This window comes from Tachypleus tridentatus, unplaced genomic scaffold (genome assembly GCF_004210375.1).
Source record: "Tachypleus tridentatus isolate NWPU-2018 unplaced genomic scaffold, ASM421037v1 Hic_cluster_2, whole genome shotgun sequence".
In the NCBI taxonomy this organism is placed as follows: domain Eukaryota; kingdom Metazoa; phylum Arthropoda; class Merostomata; order Xiphosura; family Limulidae; genus Tachypleus; species Tachypleus tridentatus.
Window position 1 is genome coordinate 49,955,800 of NW_027467782.1, and position 17,035 is coordinate 49,972,834.

The window sequence follows — 17,035 nt, forward strand, 5'->3', positions numbered from 1 at the left end:
TGACAAAAATACAATCTTTTATGGACAAGTTTTCATTATTACTAGTTATTTAGGTCAGGTTGAGGTTTGTGTAAACCTTTGCAAAAGGCCAGAAAATATTTGTTTGTTTGAATGTTTTTTTTATATTTGTGTTACTGAATGGAGTTTTTATCTGTATTACAGAATGTAATCTTCTTATTTTGTTCATTTAATAAAAATTATGATATCTCTAAAGAAAATAATTCATGAAAAATAATCTCTTTTGTAGACACTGTTAAGTCCACTTAATACTTTTATATGAAATAAAAAACTTGAAATAAATATACTGTAATGAAAATAATTTTAATGGACTTGCATTTTTTTTGTGAATTATATATCCGTTTAGGCTTTCACCCAGTTGTATGTAGGTGGGATTGAAGTCAGTGTGTTATTGGTTTGTTTCATGTTTCTAGCCTTCAGCAGTTGAAAAAGTGATGGCAAACCAACTGTTATCATCTGGATTTTCATCGTCACCGAAGTATTCTCAAACCAAAGTAATTCATCTTCAGAATCAGTCGCTTTATACCCAGGAGATGAGAAAAGAACTTTTTGGCAGTAAAGATGCAGATGCTTTATCTGTCGGTGAGTTGAGAAGTTCACAGTTGTTTTGGTTTCATGGGGTAAAGTATTGTATAACACTAGCTGAGTACTGTATAACACTAGCTGAGTACTGTATAACACTAGCTGAGTACTGTATAACACTAGCTGAGTACTGTAGCTGAGTACTGTATAACACTAGCTGAGTACTGTATAACACTAGCTGAGTACTGTATAACTCTAGCTGAGTACTGTATAACACTAGCTGAGTACTGTATAACTCTAGCTGAGTACTGTATAACTCTAGCTGAGTACTGTATAACACTAGCTGAGTACTGTATAACACTAGCTGAGTACTGTATAACACTAGCTGAGTACTGTATAACTCTAGCTGAGTACTGTATAACTCTAGCTGAGTACTGTATAACACCAGCTGAGTACTGTATAACACCAGCTGAGTACTGTATAACACTAGCTGAGTACTGTATAACACCAGCTGAGTACTGTATAACACCAGCTGAGTACTGTATAACACTAGCTGAGTACTGTATACTAGCTGAGTACTGTATAACACTAGCTGAGTACTGTATAACACCAGCTGAGTACTGTATAACACCAGCTGAGTACTGTATAACACCAGCTGAGTACTGTATAACACCAGCTGAGTACTGTATAACATTAGCTGAGTACTGTATAACACCAGCTGAGTACTGTATAACACTGGCTGAAGAGATGTAATGCAAAAAATTATACAGGTCTTCTTGTATAATAGAAAAGATATATCATACCATAACCTTGGTAAGTCATATGATATACCAGAACCATGGTAAGTCATATGATAAGTAGTTTAATTATTCTTAAAGGAATCATAGTCGACTGCTAACACTAAATAAGTTTAATTTTCTTTAGGTGACTACACACGCATACACGTGTTTCTTGTACATATTTTGTTATATAAATATTATTGTCAAAACATTTGTAATCTTTTACAATAAGATGGCAAAATTGACAGCTTAAAATAAAACTTTGTTAATGGTGAATGTTGGTATGTTGAATATGTCATTGTTATCACTGTTTATTGTATAAATTACTTTGTTAATGGTGATTGTTGGTATGTTGAATATGTCATTGTTATCACTGTTTATTGTATAAGTTACTTTGTTAATGGTGATTGTTGGTATGTTGAATATGTCATTGTTATCACTGTTTATTGTATAAATTACTTTGTTAATGGTGATTGTTGGTATGTTGAATATGTCATTGTTGTAACTGTTTATTGTATAAATTACTTTGTTAATGGTGATTGTTGGTATGTTGAATATGTCATTGTTGTAACTGTTTATTGTATAAGTTACTTTGTTAATGGTGATTGTTGGTATGTTGAATATGTTATTGTTGTCACTGTTTATTGTATAAATTACTTTGTTAATGGTGATTGTTGGTATGTTGAATATGTCATTGTTGTAACTGTTTATTGTATAAGTTACTTTGTTAATGGTGATTGTTGGTATGTTGAATATGTCATTGTTGTAACTGTTTATTGTATAAGTTACTTTGTTAATGGTGATTGTTGGTATGTTGAATATGTTATTGTTGTCACCGTTTATTGTATAAGTTACTTTGTTAATGGTGATTGTTGGTATGTTGAATATGTTATTGTTGTCACCTGTTTATTGTATAAATTACTTTGTTAATGGTGATTGTTGGTATGTTGAATATGTCATTGTTGTAACTGTTTATTGTATGTTGAATTACTTTGTTAATGGTGATTGTTGGTATGTTGAATATGTCATTGTTATCACTGTTTATTGTATAAATTACTTTGTTAATGGTGATTGTTGGTATGTTGAATATGTCATTGTTGTAACTGTTTATTGTATAAATTACTTTGTTAATGGTGATTGTTGGTATGTTGAATATGTCATTGTTATCACTGTTTATTGTATAAATTACTTTGTTAATGGTGATTGTTGGTATGTTGAATATGTCATTGTTATCACTGTTTATTGTATAAATTACTTTGTTAATGGTGATTGTTGGTATGTTGAATATGTCATTGTTGTAACTGTTTATTGTATAAATTACTTTGTTAATGGTGATTGTTGGTATGTTGAATATGTCATTGTTGTAACTTTTATTGTATAAGTTACTTTGTTAATGGTGATTGTTGGTATGTTGAATATGTTATTGTTGTCACTGTTTATTGTATAAATTACTTTGTTAATGGTGATTGTTGGTATGTTGAATATGTCATTGTTGTAACTGTTTATTGTATAAGTTACTTTGTTAATGGTGATTGTTGGTATGTTGAATATGTCATTGTTATCACTGTTTATTGTATAAATTACTTTGTTAATGGTGATTGTTGGTATGTTGAATATGTCATTGTTGTAACTGTTTATTGTATAAATTACTTTGTTAATGGTGATTGTTGGTATGTTGAATATGTCATTGTTGTAACTGTTTATTGTATAAGTTACTTTGTTAATGGTGATTGTTGGTATGTTGAATATGTTATTGTTGTCACTGTTTATTGTATAAATTACTTTGTTAATGGTGATTGTTGGTATGTTGAATATGTCATTGTTGTAACTGTTTATTGTATAAGTTACTTTGTTAATGGTGATTGTTGGTATGTTGAATATGTTATTGTTGTCACCGTTTATTGTATAAATTACTTTGTTAATGGTGATTGTTGGTATGTTGAATATGTCATTGTTGTCACCTGTTTATTGTATAAGTTACTTTGTTAATGGTGATTGTTGGTATGTTGAATATGTCATTGTTGTCACTGTTTATTGTATAAATTACTTTGTTAATGGTGATTGTTGGTATGTTGAATATGTCATTGTTGTCACTGTTTATTGTATAAATTACTTTGTTAATGGTGATTGTTGGTATGTTGAATATGTCATTGTTGTAACTGTTTATTGTATAAATTACTTTGTTAATGGTGATTGTTGGTATGTTGAATATGTCATTGTTGTCACTGTTTATTGTATAAGTTACTTTGTTAATGGTGATTGTTGGTATGTTGAATATGTCATTGTTATCACTGTTTATTGTATAAATTACTTTGTTAATGGTGATTGTTGGTATGTTGAATATGTCATTGTTGTAACTGTTTATTGTATAAGTTACTTTGTTAATGGTGATTGTTGGTATGTTGAATATGTTATTGTTGTCACTGTTTATTGTATAAATTACTTTGTTAATGGTGATTGTTGGTATGTTGAATATGTCATTGTTGTAACTGTTTATTGTATAAGTTACTTTGTTAATGGTGATTGCTGGTATGTTGAATATGTCATTGTTATCACTGTTTATTGTATAAATTACTTTGTTAATGGTGATTGTTGGTATGTTGAATATGTCATTGTTGTAACTGTTTATTGTATAAATTACTTTGTTAATGGTGATTGTTGGTATGTTGAATATGTCATTGTTATCACTGTTTATTGTATAAATTACTTTGTTAATGGTGATTGTTGGTATGTTGAATATGTTATTGTTGTCACTGTTTATTGTATAAATTACTTTGTTAATGGTGATTGTTGGTATGTTGAATATGTCATTGTTGTAACTGTTTATTGTATAAGTTACTTTGTTAATGGTGATTGTTGGTATGTTGAATATGTCATTGTTGTAACTGTTTATTGTATAAATTACTTTGTTAATGGTGATTGTTGGTATGTTGAATATGTCATTGTTGTAACTGTTTATTGTATAAATTACTTTGTTAATGGTGATTGTTGGTATGTTGAATATGTCATTGTTATCACTGTTTATTGTATAAATTACTTTGTTAATGGTGATTGTTGGTATGTTGAATATGTCATTGTTGTCACTGTTTATTGTTTAAATTACTTTGTTAATGGTGATTGTTGGTATGTTGAATATGTCATTGTTGTAACTGTTTATTGTATAAGTTACTTTGTTAATTGTTGATTGCTGTGATTGTTGGTATGTTGAATATGCTGAGTGCTGTATAACATTGTTGTATACTGTTTATTGTATAAATGAGTGCTTACTGTTAATGGTGATTGTTGGTATGTTGAATATGTACTGTATAACCCAGCTGTTGTATAACACTGGCTGAAGAGATGTAATGCAAAAAATTATACAGTCTTCTTGTATAATGAAAAGATTATCATACCATTTAAGTTAATGGTGATTGATAAGTGGTATGTTGAATCATGTCACTGCTAACACTAAATTGTTTAATTTTCTTTGTTAATGGTGACACACGTTGGTTTGTTGACATATTTTGTTATATAAATATTATTGTTTTGTAATCTTTTTAAGATGGCAAAATATAAAATACTTTGTTAATGGTGATTGTTGGTATGTTGAATATGTCATTGTTATCACTGTTTATTGTATAAATTACTTTGTTAATGGTGATTGTTGGTATGTTGAATATGTCATTGTTATAACTGTTTATTGTATAAATTACTTTGTTAATGGTGATTGTTGGTATGTTGAATATGTCATTGTTATAACTGTTTATTGTATAAATTACTTTGTTAATGGTGATTGTTGGTATGTTGAATATGTCATTGTTGTAACTGTTTATTGTATAAATTACTTTGTTAATGGTGATTGTTGGTATGTTGAATATGTCATTGTTGTAACTGTTTATTGTATAAGTTACTTTGTTAATGGTGATTGTTGGTATGTTGAATATGTCATTGTTGTCACCGTTTATTGTATAAATTACTTTGTTAATGGTGATTGTTGGTATGTTGAATATGTCATTGTTGTAACTGTTTATTGTATAAATTACTTTGTTAATGGTGATTGTTGGTATGTTGAATATGTCATTGTTGTAACCGTTTATTGTATAAATTACTTTGTTAATGGTGATTGTTGGTATGTTGAATATGTCATTGTTGTCACTGTTTATTGTATAAATTACTTTGTTAATGGTGATTGTTGGTATGTTGAATATGTCATTGTTGTAACCGTTTATTGTATAAATTACTTTGTTAATGGTGATTGTTGGTATGTTGAATATGTCATTGTTGTAACTGTTTATTGTATAAATTACTTTGTTAATGGTGATTGTTGGTATGTTGAATATGTCATTGTTGTAACTGTTTATTGTATAAATTACTTTGTTAATGGTGATTGTTGGTATGTTGAATATGTCATTGTTGTCACTGTTTATTGTATAAATTACTTTGTTAATGGTGATTGTTGGTATGTTGAATATGTCATTGTTGTAACTGTTTATTGTATAAATTACTTTGTTAATGGTGATTGTTGGTATGTTGAATATGTCATTGTTGTCACTGTTTATTGTATAAGTTACTTTGTTAATGGTGATTGTTGGTATGTTGAATATGTCATTGTTGTCACTGTTTATTGTATAAATTACTTTGTTAATGGTGATTGTTGGTATGTTGAATATGTCATTGTTGTAACTGTTTATTGTATAAATTACTTTGTTAATGGTGATTGTTGGTATGTTGAATATGTCATTGTTGTAACTGTTTATTGTATAAATTACTTTGTTAATGGTGATTGTTGGTATGTTGAATATGTCATTGTTGTAACCGTTTATTGTATAAATTACTTTGTTAATGGTGATTGTTGGTATGTTGAATATGTCATTGTTGTAACTGTTTATTGTATAAATTACTTTGTTAATGGTGATTGTTGGTATGTTGAATATGTCATTGTTGTAACTGTTTATTGTATAAATTACTTTGTTAATGGTGATTGTTGGTATGTTGAATATGTCATTGTTGTAACTGTTTATTGTATAAATTACTTTGTTAATGGTGATTGTTGGTATGTTGAATATGTCATTGTTGTAACTGTTTATTGTATAAATTACTTTGTTAATGGTGATTGTTGGTATGTTGAATATGTCATTGTTGTCACTGTTTATTGTATAAATTACTTTGTTAATGGTGATTGTTGGTATGTTGAATATGTCATTGTTGTAACCGTTTATTGTATAAATTACTTTGTTAATGGTGATTGTTGGTATGTTGAATATGTCATTGTTGTAACTGTTTATTGTATAAACTACTTTGTTAATGGTGATTGTTGGTATGTTGAATATGTCATTGTTATCACCGTTTATTGTATAAGTTACTTTGTTAATGGTGATTGTTGGTATGTTGAATATGTCATTGTTGTAACCGTTTATTGTATAAATTACTTTGTTAATGGTGATTGTTGGTATGTTGAATATGTCATTGTTGTAACCGTTTATTGTATAAATTACTTTGTTAATGGTGATTGTTGGTATGTTGAATATGTCATTGTTGTCACTGTTTATTGTATAAATTACTTTGTTAATGGTGATTGTTGGTATGTTGAATATGTCATTGTTGTAACCGTTTATTGTATAAGTTACTTTGTTAATGGTGATTGTTGGTATGTTGAATATGTCATTGTTGTCACCGTTTATTGTATAAATTACTTTGTTAATGGTGATTGTTGGTATGTTGAATATGTCATTGTTGTAACTGTTTATTGTATAAATTACTTTGTTAATGGTGATTGTTGGTATGTTGAATATGTCATTGTTGTAACTGTTTATTGTATAAGTTAATGGTGATTGTTGGTATGTTGAATATGTCATTGTTGTAACTGTTTATTGTATAAATTACTTTGTTAATGGTGATTGTTGGTATGTTGAATATGTCATTGTTGTAACTGTTTATTGATATAAGTTACTTTGTTAATGGTGATTGTTGGTATGTTGAATATGTCATTGTTGTAACTGTTTATTGTATAAATTACTTTGTTAATGGTGATTGTTGGTATTGTTGAATATGTCATTGTTGTAACTGTTTATTTATATAAGTTACTTTGTTAATGGTGATTGTTGGTATGTTGAATATGTCATTGTTATCACTGTTTATTGTATAAGTTACTTTGTTAATGGTGATTGTTGGTATGTTGAATATGTCATTGTTGTCACTGTTTATTGTATAAATTACTTTGTTAATGGTGATTGTTGGTATGTTGAATATGTCATTGTTGTAACTGTTTATTGCTGAGTTACTGTATAACACTAGCTGAGTACCGTTGTATAACACCAGCTGAGTACTGTATAACACCAGCTGAGTACTGTATAACACCAGCTGAGTACTGTATAACACTAGCTGAGTACTGTATAACACTAGCTGAGTACCGTATAACTCTAGCTGAGTACTGTATAACACCAGCTGAGTACTGTATAACACCAGATGAGTACTGTATAACACCAGCTGAGTACTGTATAACACCAGCTGAGTACTGTATAACACCAGCTGAGTACTGTATAACACTGGCTGAAGAGATGTAATGCAAAAAAATTATACAGGTCTTCTTGTATAATAGAAAAGATATATCATACCATAACCTTGGTAAGTCATATGATATACCAGAACCATGGTAAGTCATATGATAAGTAGTTTAATTATTCTTAAAGGAATCATAGTCGACTGCTAACACTAAATAAGTTTAATTTTCTTTAGGTGACTACACACGCATGACACACGTTTTCTTGTACATATTTTGTTATATAAATATTATTGTCAAAACATTTGTTAATGGTGATTGTTGGTATGTTGAATATGTCATTGTTTGACAGTTTATTGTATAAAACTTTGTTAATGGTGATTGTTGGTATGTTGAATATGTCATTGTTATCACCGTTTATTGTATAAATTACTTTGTTAATGGTGATTGTTGGTATGTTGAATATGTCATTGTTGTCAACTGTTTATTGTATAAGTTACTTTGTTAATGGTGATTGTTGGTATGTTGAATATGTCATTGTTGTCACTGTTTATTGTATAAATTACTTTGTTAATGGTGATTGTTGGTATGTTGAATATGTCATTGTTGTAACCGTTTATTGTATAAATTACTTTGTTAATGGTGATTGTTGGTATGTTGAATATGTCATTGTTGTAACCGTTTATTGTATAAGTTACTTTGTTAATGGTGATTGCTGGTATGTTGAATATGTCATTGTTGTCACCGTTTATTGTATAAACCACTTTGTTAATGGTGATTGTTGGTATGTTGAATATGTCATTGTTGTAACCGTTTATTGTATAAGTTACTTTGTTAATGGTGATTGTTGGTATGTTGAATATGTCATTGTTGTAACCGTTTATTGTATAAGTTACTTTGTTAATGGTGATTGTTGGTATGTTGAATATGTCATTGTTGTCACTGTTTATTGTATAAATTACTTTGTTAATGGTGATTGTTGGTATGTTGAATATGTCATTGTTGTCACCGTTTATTGTATAAGTTACTTTGTTAATGGTGATTGTTGGTATGTTGAATATGTCATTGTTGTCACCGTTTATTGTATAAATTACTTTGTTAATGGTGATTGTTGGTATGTTGAATATGTCATTGTTGTCACCGTTTATTGTATAAATTACTTTGTTAATGGTGATTGTTGGTATGTTGAATATGTCATTGTTGTCACTGTTTATTGTATAAATTACTTTGTTAATGGTGATTGTTGGTATGTTGAATATGTCATTGTTGTAACCGTTTATTGTATAAGTTACTTTGTTAATGGTGATTGTTGGTATGTTGAATATGTCATTGTTGTAACTGTTTATTGTATAAATTACTTTGTTAATGGTGATTGTTGGTATGTTGAATATGTCATTGTTGTAACTGTTTATTGTATAATATTACTTTGTTAATGGTGATTGTTGGTATGTTGAATATGTTATTGTTGTAACCGTTTATTGTATAAATTACTTTGTTAATGGTGATTGTTGGTATGTTGAATATGTCATTGTTGTAACCGTTTATTGTATAAATTACTTTGTTAATGGTGATTGTTGGTATGTTGAATATGTCATTGTTGTAACTGTTTATTGTATAAATTACTTTGTTAATGGTGATTGTTGGTATGTTGAATATGTCATTGTTGTAACCGTTTATTGTATAAGTTACTTTGTTAATGGTGATTGCTTGGTATGTTGAATATTGTATATTGTTGTAACTGTTTATTGTATAAATTGTATAAATTACTTTGTTAATGGTGATTGTTGGTATGTTGAATATGTCATTGTTGTAACTGTTTATTGTATAAATTACTTTGTTAATGGTGATTGTTGGTATGTTGAATATGTCATTGTTGTAACCGTTTATTGTATAAATTACTTTGTTAATGGTGATTGCTGGTATGTTGAATATGTCATTGTTGTCACTGTTTATTGTATAAATTACTTTGTTAATGGTGATTGTTGGTATGTTGAATATGTCATTGTTGTAACCGTTTATTGTATAAATTACTTTGTTAATGGTGATTGTTGGTATGTTGAATATGTCATTGTTGTCACTTTGTTAATGGTGATTGCTGGTATGTTGAATATGTCGTTTATTGTATAAGTTACTTTGTTAATGGTGATTGTTGGTATGTTGAATATGTCATTGTTGTCACTGTTTATTGTATAAATTACTTTGTTAATGGTGATTGTTGGTATGTTGAATATGTCATTGTTGTAACTGTTTATTGTATAAGTTACTTTGTTAATGGTGATTGTTGGTATGTTGAATATGTCATTGTTGTCACTGTTTATTGTATAAATTACTTTGTTAATGGTGATTGTTGGTATGTTGAATATGTCATTGTTGTAACTGTTTATTGTATAAGTTACTTTGTTAATGGTGATTGTTGGTATGTTGAATATGTCATTGTTGTCACTGTTTATTGTATAAATTACTTTGTTAATGGTGATTGTTGGTATGTTGAATATGTCATTGTTGTAACTGTTTATTGTATAAGTTACTTTGTTAATGGTGATTGTTGGTATGTTGAATATGTCATTGTTATCACTGTTTATTGTATAAATTACTTTGTTAATGGTGATTGTTGGTATGTTGAATATGTCATTGTTGTAACTGTTTATTGTATAAATTACTTTGTTAATGGTGATTGTTGGTATGTTGAATATGTCATTGTTCATCACTGTTTATTGTATAAGTTACTTTGTTAATGGTGATTGTTGGTATGTTGAATATGTCATTGTTGTCACCGTTTATTGTATAAATTACTTTGTTAATGGTGATTGTTGGTATGTTGAATATGTCATTGTTGTAACTGTTTATTGTATAAATTACTTTGTTAATGGTGATTGTTGGTATGTTGAATATGTCATTGTTGTAACTTTTATTGTATAAATTACTTTGTTAATGGTGATTGTTGGTATGTTGAATATGTCATTGTTGTAACCGTTTATTTTATAAGTTACTTTGTTAATGGTGATTGTTGGTTGAATATGTTGTTATCATGTTTATTGTATAAGTTACTTTGTTAATGGTGATTGTTGGTATGTTGAATATGTCATTGTTATCACTGTTTATTGTATAAATTACTTTGTTAATGGTGATTGTTGGTATGTTGAATATGTTCATTGTTGTAACTGTAGCTGAAAGTACTGTATAACACTAGCTGAGTACTGTATAATGGTGATAGCTGAGTATATAACACCAGCTGAGTATTGTATAAATGTTAGCTGAGTACTGTATAACTTAGCTGAGTACTTATAACACCAGCTGAGTACTGTATAACACCAGATGACTGTATGTACACCAGCTGAGTACTGTATAACACCAGCTGAGTACTGTATAACACCAGCTGAGTTACTGTATGTAACACTGGCTGAAGAGATGTAATGCAAAAAAAGTTATTGCACAGTCTTCTTGTTTATTAGAAAAGATATATCATACCATAACCTTGGTAAGTCATATGATATGTCAGAACCATGGTGAGTCATATGATAAGTAGTTTAATCACCCGTTTAAGGGAATCATAATTGACTGTTAATTAAATAAGAATTTTCTTTTAGGTGACTACACACGCGATACAACGCGTTTCTTGTACATATTTTTATTATATAAATTATTATTGTTAAAACATTTGTAATTTACAATAAGATGGCAAAAATTGACATGTTTAAAACAATAAAACTTTGTTAATGGTGATTGTTGGTATGTTGAATATGTCATTGTTATCACTGTTTATTGTATAAATTACTTTGTTAATGGTGATTGTTGGTATGTTGAATATGTCATTGTTGTAACTGTTTATTGTATAAGTTACTTTGTTAATGGTGATTGTTGGTATGTTGAATATGTCATTGTTATCACTGTTTATTGTATAAATTACTTTGTTAATGGTGATTGTTGGTATGTTGAATATGTCATTGTTGTAACTGTTTATTGTATAAATTACTTTGTTAATGGTGATTGTTGGTATGTTGAATATGTCATTGTTGTAACTGTTTATTGTATAAGTTACTTTGTTAATGGTGATTGTTGGTATGTTGAATATGTTATTGTTGTCACCGTTTATTGTATAAATTACTTTGTTAATGGTGATTGCTGGTATGTTGAATATGTCATTGTTGTAACTGTTTATTGTATAAGTTACTTTGTTAATGGTGATTGCTGGTATGTTGAATATGTCATTGTTGTAACTCGTTTATTGTATAAATTACTTTGTTAATGGTGATTGCTGGTATGTTGAATATGTTATTGTTGTCACTGTTTATTGTATAAGCCACTTTGTTAATGGTGATTGCTTGGTATGCTGAATATGTCATTGTTGTCACCGTTTATTGTATAAATTACTTGTTAATGGTGATTGTTGGTATGTTGAATATGTCATTGTTGTAACTGTTTATTGTATAAGTTACTTTGTTAATGGTGATTGTTGGTATGTTGAATATGTCATTGATTGTTGGTATGTTGACCGTTTATTGTATAAATTACTTTGTTAATGGTGATTGCTTGGTATGTTGAATATGTCATTGTTGTAACTGTTTATTGTATAAATTACTTTGTTAATGGTGATTGTTGGTATGTTGAATATGTCATTGTTGTTTATTGTATAAATTACTTTGTTAATGGTGATTGTTGGTATGTTGAATATGTCATTGTTATCACTGTTTTATTGTATAAATTACTTTGTTAATGGTGATTGTTGGTATGTTGAATATGTCATTGTTATCACCGTTTATTGTATAAACCACTTTGTTAATGGTGATTGTTGGTATGTTGAATATGTCATTGTTGTAACCGTTTATTGTATAAATTACTTTGTTAATGGTGATTGTTGGTATGTTGAATATGTCATTGTTGTAACCGTTTATTGTATAAATTACTTTGTTAATGGTGATTGTTGGTATGTTGAATATGTCATTGTTGTAACCGTTTATTGTATAAGTTACTTTGTTAATGGTGATTGCTGGTATGTTGAATATGTCATTGTTGTCAACCGTTTATTGTATAAATTACTTTGTTAATGGTGATTGTTGGTATGTTGAATATGTCATTGTTGTAACCGTTTATTGTATAAGTTACTTTGTTAATGGTGATTGTTGGTATGTTGAATATGTCATTGTTGTAACTGTTTATTGTATAAGTTACTTTGTTAATGGTGATTGTTGGTATGTTGAATATGTCATTGTTGTAACTGTTTATTGTATAAGTTACTTTGTTAATGGTGATTGTTGGTATGTTGAATATGTCATTGTTGTCACTGTTTATTGTATAAATTACTTTGTTAATGGTGATTGTTGGTATGTTGAATATGTCATTGTTGTAACTGTTTATTGTATAAGTTACTTTGTTAATGGTGATTGCTGGTATGTTGAATATGTGTATTGTTGTCACCGTTTATTGTATAAATTACTTTGTTAATGGTGATTGCTTGGTATGTTGAATATGTCATTGTTGTAACTGTTTATTGTATAAATTACTTTGTTAATGGTGATTGTTGGTATGTTGAATATGTCATTGTTGTCATCACTGTTTATTGTATAAACTTACTTTGTTAATGGTGATTGTTGGTATGTTGAATATGTCATTGTTGTAACTGTTTATTGTATAAGTTACTTTGTTAATGGTGATTGTTGGTATGTTGAATATGTCATTGTTGTCACTGTTTATTGTATAAGTTACTTTGTTAATGGTGATTGTTGGTATGTTGAATATGTCATTGTTGTCACCGTTTATTGTATAAATTACTTTGTTAATGGTGATTGTTGGTATGTTGAATATGTCATTGTTGTCACTGTTTATTGTATAAGCCACTTTGTTAATGGTGATTGCTTGGTATGTTGAATATGTCATTGTTGTAACTGTTTATTGTATAAATTACTTTGTTAATGGTGATTGTTGGTATGTTGAATATGTCATTGTTGTCAACTGTTTATTGTATAAATTCACTTTGTTAATGGTGATTGTTGGTATGTTGAATATGTCATTGTTGTCACCGTTTATTGTATAAACCACTTTGTTAATGGTGATTGTTGGTATGTTGAATATGTCATTGTTGTAACTGTTTATTGTATAAATTACTTTGTTAATGGTGATTGTTGGTATGTTGAATACGTTATTGTTGTCACCGTTTATTGTATAAATTCACTTTGTTAATGGTGATTGTTGGTATGTTGAATATGTCATTGTTGTAACCGTTTATTGTATAAATTCACTTTGTTAATGGTGATTGTTGGTATGTTGAATATGTCATTGTTGTAACTGTTTATTGTATAAATTTTTGTTAATGGTGATTGCTGGTATGTTGAATATATGTTATTGTTGCAACCGTTTATTGTATAAATTTACTTTGTTAATGGTGATTGCTGGTATGTTGAATATGTCATTGCTGTAACCGTTTTATATGTTACTTTTGTTAATGGTGATTGTTGGTATGTTGAATACATTGCATTGTACTCACTGTTTACTGTATTGCTAACTTTGTTAATGGTGATTGTTGGTATGTTGAATATGTCATTGTTGTAACTGTTTATTGTATAAATTACTTTGTTAATGGTGATTGTTGGTATGTTGAATATGTCATTGTTGTAACCGTTTATTGTATAAGTTACTTTGTTAATGGTGATTGTTGGTATGTTGAATATGTCATTGTTGTCACTGTTTATTGTATAAATTACTTTGTTAATGGTGATTGTTGGTATGTTGAATATGTCATTGTTGTAACTGTTTATTGTATAAGTTACTTTGTTAATGGTGATTGTTGGTATGTTGAATATGTCATTGTTGTAACCGTTTATTGTATAAATTACTTTGTTAATGGTGATTGTTGGTATGTTGAATATGTCATTGTTGTCACCGTTTATTGTATAAGTCACTTTGTTAATGGTGATTGCTGGTATGTTGAATATGTCATTGTTTCGTAACCGTGTTTATTGTATAAGTTACTTTGTTAATGGTGATTGCTGGTATGTTGAATATGTCATTGTTGTAACCGTTTATTGTATAAATTACTTTGTTAATGGTGATTGCTGGTATGTTGAATATGTCATTGTTGTAACTGTTTATTGTATAATTACTTTGTTAATGGTGATTGTTGGTATGTTGAATATGTCATTGTTGTAACCGTTTATTGTATAAATTACTTTGTTAATGGTGATTGCTGGTATGTTGAATATGTCATTGTTGTAACTGTTTATTGTATAAATTACTTTGTTAATGGTGATTGTTGGTATGTTGAATATGTCATTGTTGTAACCGTTTATTGTATAAGTTACTTTGTTAATGGTGATTGCTGGTATGTTGAATATGTTATTGTTGTCACTGTTTATTGTATAAGTTACTTTGTTAATGGTGATTGCTGGTATGTTGAATATGTCATTGTTGTAACTGTTTCATTGTATAAATTACTTTGTTAATGGTGATTGTTGGTATGTTGAATATGTCATTGTTGTAACCGTTTATTGTATAAGTTACTTTGTTAATGGTGATTGTTGGTATGCTGAATATGTCATTGTTGTAACCGTTTATTGTATAAGTTACTTTGTTAATGGTGATTGTTGGTATGTTGAATATGTCATTGTTGGTAACTGTTTATTGTATAAATTACTTTGTTAATGGTGATTGTTGGTATGTTGAATATGTCATTGTTGTCACTGTTTATTGTATAAGTTACTTTGTTAATGGTGATTGTTGGTATGTTGAATATGTCATTGTTGTAACTGTTTATTGTATAAGTTACTTTGTTAATGGTGATTGAAGCTTGGTATGTTGAATACCGTTCATTGTTAAAATCACCTTTGTTTATTGTATAAGTTAACTTTGTTAATGGTGATTGCTGGTACAGTTGAATGTTGAATATGTCATTGTTATCATGCTGAATATGCTACTGTTTGCCCGCCTGCCTTATCAAACCTACTTCTGTTAATGGTGATTGCTGGTATGTTGAATATGTCATTGTTGTCACCGTTTACTGTAATAAACCACTCATGGTTAATGGTGATTGGTTGGGCATGTTGAATATGTCAATACATTGCAATGCTTTGGTATTGCGGTATAAATTCACTTGTTAATGGCGAATTACTGGCATGCTGAATACGTCATTGTTGCTAACCGTTTACTGGTGCATAAATTCACTTTGTTAATGGTGATTGTTGGTATGTTGAATATCATGTCATTGCTTGTCACCGTTTATTGTATAAACCACTTTGTTAATGGCAGATCAAGCTGGTATGCCTGGAATTATGTTGCTTGTTGTAACCGGTTTATTGCGGCTAAACTACCTCTTGTTTAATGGTGATTGTTGGTATGTTCGAATGCTGTCGCTGCGGTGTAATCGTTCGAATTTGCATGGCAAAATTACTTTGTTAATGGTGATTGTTGGTACTGCTTGAATATGCCATTGGTTGTGAACTGCTTTCATTGTATAAATTCCACTTTGTTAATGGTGATTGCTGGTATGTTGGAATCATGTTGGTCGCTTGTAACTCCCACGTATGCATAATTACTTTGTTACCGGCGGATTGCTTCGATGGGCGTTGAATATGCGTCATTGTTGTAACCGGTTTCATTGCGGTATAAACTACTTTGTTAATGGGTGATTGCTTGGTGGCTGTTGAATATACGTCATTGTTGTAACCGGTTTACTGTATAAACCACTTGTTAAATGTGTGATTGCTGCGTTGAATACGTCGAATTACGTCATTGCAACCCGCTTATCGTGGCTGCCATTGCATAAATATATTAACGGTGATCAAGCTGGTATTGTTGAATGGCTGTCATTGCTTGTCTGGTGTCTATTTGCATAAATTCACTTTGTTAATGGTGATTGCTGGCGCTGGTTGAATATGTTATTGTTGTCACCTGTTTATTGTATAAATTACTTTGTTAATGGTGATTGCTGGTATGTTGAATAATGTCATTGTTGAAACTGTTTACTGTATAAACTACTTTGTTAACGGTGGTGATTGCTGGTACGTTGAATATGTCATTGCATTGTCACCACTTCATTGCATGCTTCACTTGGTTAATGGTGATTGCTGGTATGCTTGAATGGCGTCAATACATAACCTCGCTTTATTGTATATTGCCACTTTGTTAATGGCAGGATCTGTTGGTATGTTGAATTAGGTTACTGCTTGTCACCGTTTACTGTTCACCTGTTAATGGGCAGATCGTCATACGTCGAATACACCAACCACTTCGGTATACCGCACATGGT